The 7,325-nt window shown below is 44.5% G+C and overlaps 1 pseudogene; it reads left to right on the top strand.

Moving 5' to 3' along the window:
• The first annotated feature begins 4,323 nt into the window (after positions 1 to 4,323).
• On the top strand, positions 4,324 to 6,808 carry LOC139213372 (uncharacterized; annotated as a pseudogene).
• Positions 6,809 to 7,325: the final 517 nt, after the last annotated feature.

Below are 7,325 nucleotides of genomic sequence, written 5' to 3'. Positions count from 1 at the left end.
AAACGACTGTCTTGCCTTCATTCTTTCACCTCTCCTTCCTTTTCTAACTCTACATAGATCTCTATCCTCATGGGAATAAAGCCATCTTAGCATGTCATGTTTTTTAATATCCCCCAGTGCCTCCTATAAATATTTATTAAAGATGTACTATTAAGATGGGGCAAAAAGGACCCAGTGCTAGACCGTATGCAAACACCTTCTGTTTGACTTCTGTAATACACTTCTAGTTTAGAAGCCAAACTGCAAACGTTGTAAGAGAGCAGACATGCTCCAGCATCATAAGGCATAAGGACATTCGTACCCCTTTACAGCTCTTGTGCCCCTTTAATTCTAGTCATGACTATCTTAGCAATTCAAAACTCAAAGCCATGTGAGAAGACAAAGCAATGCAAGATTTAGAGGTAAGAAAAGGAAAACAAAGTGTTCCACTATTTAAATCATTGGCAGATAGAGGTGCCCGCAGGATACATATCTTGACATAATGTGTAGACATGAGTCAGCATTTCAGTTTTAGCAATTAGACTCTTGTGGCCAAACGCTGAGGTGAAATGTGTTTCAAGGAATTTTGAAGGAGATGAAAAAGAAACCTTTAAAGTCACTATTTTTTTAAGCTAAAGTGGCTACATAAACGTTGTCCTCTTTCTCTCCCCTCTCACGTCTCTCTTTCCCATAACCTTTTTCCTATTTCCTCCTTTTTCCCCAGTCACACCAGCCCTCTGGCCCCTCCACCTCTCCATTTGGCTGCTATACTTTCTGTCCTGCTTCGTTCTTCCTCCAAGGCCCTGCCTGGCCCAGTTTAGATCAGCTGCCAAAGTGAAAGTGTGTGTGTGATTCAGTGTGCCTTTGCACCTTTGTCTGCGCATTAGTGTGTGTTTGTGTAGGTGTGTGTGTGTGTGTGTGTGTGTGTGTGTGTATTTGTGTCTGTACAGTAGGTGCTTATGACCACCTTTGCTCTGATTAGCTTACATAGACTACTGTAAAAATTCTATTCATGTTAGTAAATTATACTTTCATGCCCATACCGAGGGAACGTGAGGTGAAGCACAAACAGATACATATACAGCAGCTGCAGTGACACTGACATCAAGGTTTCCACTTTTTTGGAGTGCAGTTCAAAAGTGCAAATAGGATGTCAAAGTACCAGGCGCATAATTTTCATGTAATCCTCACATCAATACACATAATTATGCACAGTGCAGGGGAAGTATTGAAAGGCAAATGCGTCAGTGCATCCAGATTTAAAGCTAAATGTAAATCAAAAGGCATATAACACTTCTTAAAATCAATAGAGATCACAAGGGCAAAGCATCTGACAGTTTCAGTTAAAGTAAGCAAGAGTTCAGTGCAAAACTGCATATAAAATAAATGCCAAAATATTGTGAAACATGTCCTATCTTCCAGGCAACGTGAGCTTGTGAGCACTGTGTGATTGTGATGCATGAGTTTTGAGCTGGCATATGATTGAATTAGCATGGTGTTTGACAGTTTGACACCCTGTTCTTCGTCTGCATTTGCGTGTGCTTATTTTACAGGGAGGTGGTTAGCACTGATGCCGCACAGCAGGACGGCTCCACATTCAAACCGTTCGGTCTGTGTGGAGTTCGCATGTTCTTCCGGTGCTTGCGGGGGTTCTCTCTCCACTGTCCAAAGACATGCAGGCTTGGTTAATTGGTGACTTTAAATTGCCCGTCGGTGTCTGAATGTGTCAGCCCTGTGATTAACTGGCGTCCACTCCAGGATGTACCCCGCCTCTCTGCTGGGATTGGCTCCAGCCCCCCATAACCCTTAAGGATAAGTGGTACAGACAATGGATGGATGGTTGGGGTGGTTGGCAGATGTACAAAGTGAAGCATTGTCACATCAGAGTCCAGAGTTCACATCCATTCTCCAATCAGTGCTTTCATTTTGGCAACAAAAGCTCTTTGGCTAAGGTTTGAGAAAAATACAGAAAACAAATCAAACACACTGTCAGTGAACATTTTACTGATACATTCAGTATCAACACTTTCCCGACTTGCCAGGCACATTTCTTCATTATGTTCATAGAAAACGTAATTCGGCCGGCTTTACATTTCCTTCAAAACGTATTTGTTGTTGCAAATTAGTTGTATATAAATGTAATTTCTAGGAGACAGGGCTGTCATTTGACAATGCAAATAAATCTGAATTTGTATTGTAAACACAATTTACGCTCAGCACAAAAGAGTGAAATGAGTGCAAAAAAGTGCAACATTTGGGTCATTTGGGACATAAAGCAACGTGATTGTCAAAGGGCTCTTATCTCTGAGAGTTACCAGCACCCCATCTGGAAAAACAGACTTTTTAATAAACTTTAATTTCCAGTTGTCCGAACTTTAATTTGATAGCCATAACCTCCAAGAGTGACTACATTCAGAGTTTCCTACAGTGGCAGATGGCAGAACAAGTAAAAGACTGAAAGATCACTTTGAATATGTTTTCACTCTTAACTGGCTATCAAGAAACATTGGCAATACCAAAACCACGACTATGAGAAAATTGCCAAACAACCTGATTTCTTTGGTGCAAATCAATGTTCTACATTGTTACAGAGAAAATGTTGCTAAAAACTTTGTCTCTGTCTCTGGACGTCCTCTGTTAAAAATAAGAAACATCTGAGAAGTAATTTTATTGTCCAATCCAAACTGATTTCAATCTTTCAGCAAGATGAATACTAATGACAAGACTGCAAGCAAGTCTTAGATGTGTTTTACAGCCCTTCTGGTGGCTGTAAAAGAAGTTGAAGAGAAAAATGATTATCCAATCTGTCTGTAGGACATGCAAATTAGACAAGGTCGAGGGAGGGTCATGGGAGAAGGTGAAAAATATTGAACAATAATGAAGTGAAGGAAATTGTGCCCTCATAGTGTCCATAAAAACACCCAAGGCTAATTGTTTGAGCAAAGCTGAAAGTCTGGTGCAGGACCACAGCCAGCACAGACATTATTTCATCTTTGAATTTCTACATTAAGGGTAAACTGTTGGCTCTGCGGAGTGTGTTAAGTAATTAAATCAAACTAAGTAATTTTACTTAGATTAAATAAAGTTTAGAATAAAAGAAGGAAACAAACACAATAGAAGAGAGAAAAACTCAAAGTGATACCTATGATGATAATAGTAATAGTAAAGGCCTGTGGTCACACAGAGTCCATGGCGACACAAACCGTGGTTAGAGACAGTTAAAAGCTAGAGAATAAAATGGTTTTTAGTCTTTTAGGATGAGTCTTGAAGTCGGGGAGTCAATCGAATGGAGGAAGGAAGAGAATTCCATTATTTTGGAGCAGCAGTAGAGAAGGCATGGATCTTAGTCATGGTGGGGTCACTGGGTCAGATGATATCAGCTCTCTGACATTGTAATATGGGAACTGGGGTTCTGTTATGTAAAACGGGGTGAAACTATTTAACACCTTGTTAACACACAAAAACAAGGATTTTAAAATCAGTTCAATATTTCTCAGGCAGCCATCGTATGAAGGAGAGAATGGGAGTGATGTGATCTCTTTTTGTTGATATTGTCAAAAACTCCTGCTGCTGCATTTTGAACCAGTTGGGATAAACCAAAAAATAATAAATTGCAATAATGAAGACAGGAGAATATGGGGGCATGGATGGCTTTATTTGGCTCAGAAGTGCAGACAATTCATCTGACTTTGGAGAAGATGCAGAGCTTCATGAAGCTTAATTTTAGTACTTGATTGAATTCTTTGTCAAACTTTAATCCTCAATCAAATATGACTCCAAGATCCCTTGCATGTGGTTTAACAGAGGGGACAAATGGGCCAAGATTAGGAGAAATTATGCTGGTTAAATGCTGAGGTTCAAGCAAAACAGCATCAGTTTTAATGTCATTGAGCTGGAGAGAGTTTGCAGCCATCCAACATTTGATGTCTTGGAGGCAGTTGAAGACAAGTCAGTTTTCTATAGTTATTAGGGTCTAGCGGGAGGTAGATCTGCATGTCATCTACTTAACAGTGAAAAGAAATGTTGTGTTATTGGTTAATCTGACCTACCGGATGCAAGTAGATGAAGAAGAGGATTGGACAAAGTATGGCACCTTAGGGGGAGACCAGAGGACATGGCGGCAGAGGAAGAAGATGAGTTGCTGATAGAGACACTGAAAGATCTGCGGGATAAGTTTGAAAAAAAATTCAGTCTAAGGCTTAAGCAGAGACACTCAGTCATTAGTTTAACCTGTGACAGAGGATGAAAGGAGGAACTGTATCGAAGGCTGTTACCTGGGTCAGCTGCTACAAGGATGTCATTAGTTATTAGTTGTTAACGGACAACAGCAATGGACAAACGTTGATGAGTAAAGAGTGCTTGTGCGGAAAGATCTGCAAGAATGAGAAGGGCCTAAGGATCCATCAAACAAAGATGAAATGCAAAGAGCGACTGCAAGCACCACAATGCACAGGTCTAGCACCTGGTGAGAAAGAGGAGGAGACCTACAAGGTCTGTAAGCACTGTCCCAAGTTGCTACACCGGCTCTGGAAGATATTGAGGGTCATCTGGAGAAGGGGGAAGACAGCACAGCAGTGGCGCTTTGCAGAGGGAGTGTGGATTCCTAAAGAGGAGGACTCCAAGACGATCAGCCAGTTCATAATAATCTCGCTGCTCAGTGTTGAAGGGAAGATTTTCTTCAGTATTGTAGCTAAGCGACTGGCTGATTTCTTCCTCAAGAATGGATACATCGACACCTCCATGCAGAAGGGCGGTATTCCCGGCGTACCAGGGTGCTTGGAGCACACTGGTGTCGTCACGCAGCTCCTCAGAGAGGCAAGGGAGAACAAGAGCGATCTGGTGGTGCTGTGGTTAGATCTGGCCAATACCTACGGCTCAATGCCCCACAAGCTGGTCCTCGAAACACTGGAGAGGCACCATGTTCCAGCTGCAGTAAGAGAGCTCATCCTGGATTACTACGGTGATTTCAGCTTGAGGGTCTCAGCAGGATCATCAACATCTGAGTGTCACAGATTGGAGGTGGGAATCATCACAGGCTGCACCATCTCAGTGATCCTGTTCGCTTTGGCGATGAACATGTTGGTGAAATCGGCAGAACCAGAGTGCAGAGGTCCCAAGTCCAAGTCTGGGATCCACCAACCGTCAATCCGTGCTTTCATGGATGACCTGACAGTGACCACCGAGTCAGATGGATCTTGACGGGGCTGGAGAGGCTAATGGGATGGGCCAGGATGTCATTCAAGCCAACAAAGTCAAGATCCTTGGTCTTGAAGAAGGGCAGAGTAGCAGACAAGTTCCGCTTCTCTATCGCAGGAACACCAATCCCTACCATCTCTGAGAAGCCGATAAAGAGCTTGGGGAAGTTCTTTGACAGCAGCCTCAGGGATTCAGCCTCCATCAAGAACACCTGTGAGGAGCTAGAGGGATGGCTGAAGGATGTCGACAAGACGGGCCTTCCAGGAAAATTCAAGGCGTGGGTTTACCAGTACGGGATTCTGCCAAGGATACTGTGGCTTTTGCTTCTCTATGAGTTCCCGATCACTACCATCTCAGATCTGGAAAGGAGAGTCAGCCATTACTTGAGGAGATGGTTAGGACTGCTGAGGAGCTTGAGCAACATCGCCCTCTATGGAAACACCTGCAAACTGACACTCCCCTTGAAATCAATTGAGGAGGAGTCCAAGGTCTTGCATGCAAGGGAGGTGCTGCAATTCCGCGAGTCAGCGGATCCAAAAGTATCTGGGGCAGGAGTAGCAGTCAAGACTGGCTGGAAATGGAGAGCAGAGGCTGAAGTGGATCACGCAGAGTCCCGGCTACGCCACAGAGTCCTGGTGGGAACAGTGGCCAGAGGAAGGGCTGGACTAGGAACCATCGCAACCCCCCGTTTTGACAAGGCTCGGGGAAAGGAGCGGAGGCAACTAGTACAGAATGAGGTGAGAGCAGTGGTGGAGGAGGAGAGATCCAGCAGAGCAGTGGGAATGAGACAGCAAGGCGCCTGGACGAGATGGGAGCAAGTTGCGGAGAGGAAGATCTCGTGGACTGACCTCTGGCGGGCAGAGCCACACCGAATCAAGTTCTTGGTCCAGGCTGTCTACGATGTACTTCCCAGCCCTTCCAACTTGCACTGCTGGGGTTTGGTTGATACACCAGCATGCCCCCTTTGCCAGAGAAAGGGGACCCTCGAGCACATAATGAGTTGCTGCCCAAAAGCCCTGGGGGAGGGCCGATACAGATGGCGTCATGATCAGGTGCTCAAGACCATCGCAGAGAGCATCTGCAGTGGCATCGCCAGCTGTCAGAGGTCAAAACCCACGAAGAAAGCCATCAACTTCATCAGAGCTGGGAAGAAGCCAAGAACAACATTGAGAGCAACAGCAGGGCTTCTCAACACTGCACAGGACTGGCAGCTGTCAGTGGACTTGGGCAGCCAACTCAAGTTCCCCCAGCATGTTGCTAAAACCACCCTCAGACCTGACATCGTTTTGGTGTCAGAGGCAACAAAGAATGTTGTCATGCTGGAGCTCACTGTGCCATGGGAAGAGCGAATGGAGGAGGCCTTTGAGCGGAAGAGGGGTAAGTATGACGGCTTAGTCAGCGACTGCCACAGACAAGGCTGGAAGGCTAGGTGCTTGCTGTGGAAGTAGGGTGCAGAGGCTTCGCCGGACAGTCTCTGTGCAGAGCCTACACTGCACTCAGCATCACAGGAGAGAGAAGGAGAAGGGCCATCCGTAACAACACAGAGGCAGCAGAGAAAGCCTCTAGGTGGCTCTGGATAAAGAGGGCGGATCCGTGGTTGAATGCTGCTGGGGCACAAGCTGAGGCGTCATGAACCTCAGCTGGGCCGCCTGAGAGAGGGTGTCTGATCGAAAGGCCCGAAACAACCAGTGACCTCAGGTCCATCACTGATGATGTGCCCCAGCTATGCATCAGAAGATGTTTCACTACAAGTTGCAGTACATAGATTGTATAAAACAGTACTGTGATGGGTTCTGAAACCAGATTGGTATTAGTAAACTCTTGTTTTCATCTATCTTCATTAAACATGTCATAACACCCACATGTTTTTTCTCAAATTCAAGTGAAGTCAAGTTAAATTTTATTTATATAACACCAACTCATAACAAATGTTACCTATATAGAGCAGGTCAAGACCATTCACTTTAATTAAGAGAGAAAATAGAGAAAATATCTGCTAAAACTTAAAACTCCTAATTGTGCAAAGAAATGTACTGAATGTGCACAATAAAACCTCTGCGTGCACTAAACATAGAACGGATAAAAGGGTACACTTCCTAATGGCGGGCACACACACTTGAAAATAAACAGCAAGCACTTAGTTTGGGAAT

Source organism: Pempheris klunzingeri, chromosome 14, assembly GCF_042242105.1.
Source record: "Pempheris klunzingeri isolate RE-2024b chromosome 14, fPemKlu1.hap1, whole genome shotgun sequence".
In the NCBI taxonomy this organism is placed as follows: domain Eukaryota; kingdom Metazoa; phylum Chordata; class Actinopteri; order Acropomatiformes; family Pempheridae; genus Pempheris; species Pempheris klunzingeri.
The sequence above is the reverse complement of the archived record's forward strand: the minus strand, read 5'-3'. Positions and strand labels throughout refer to the sequence as shown.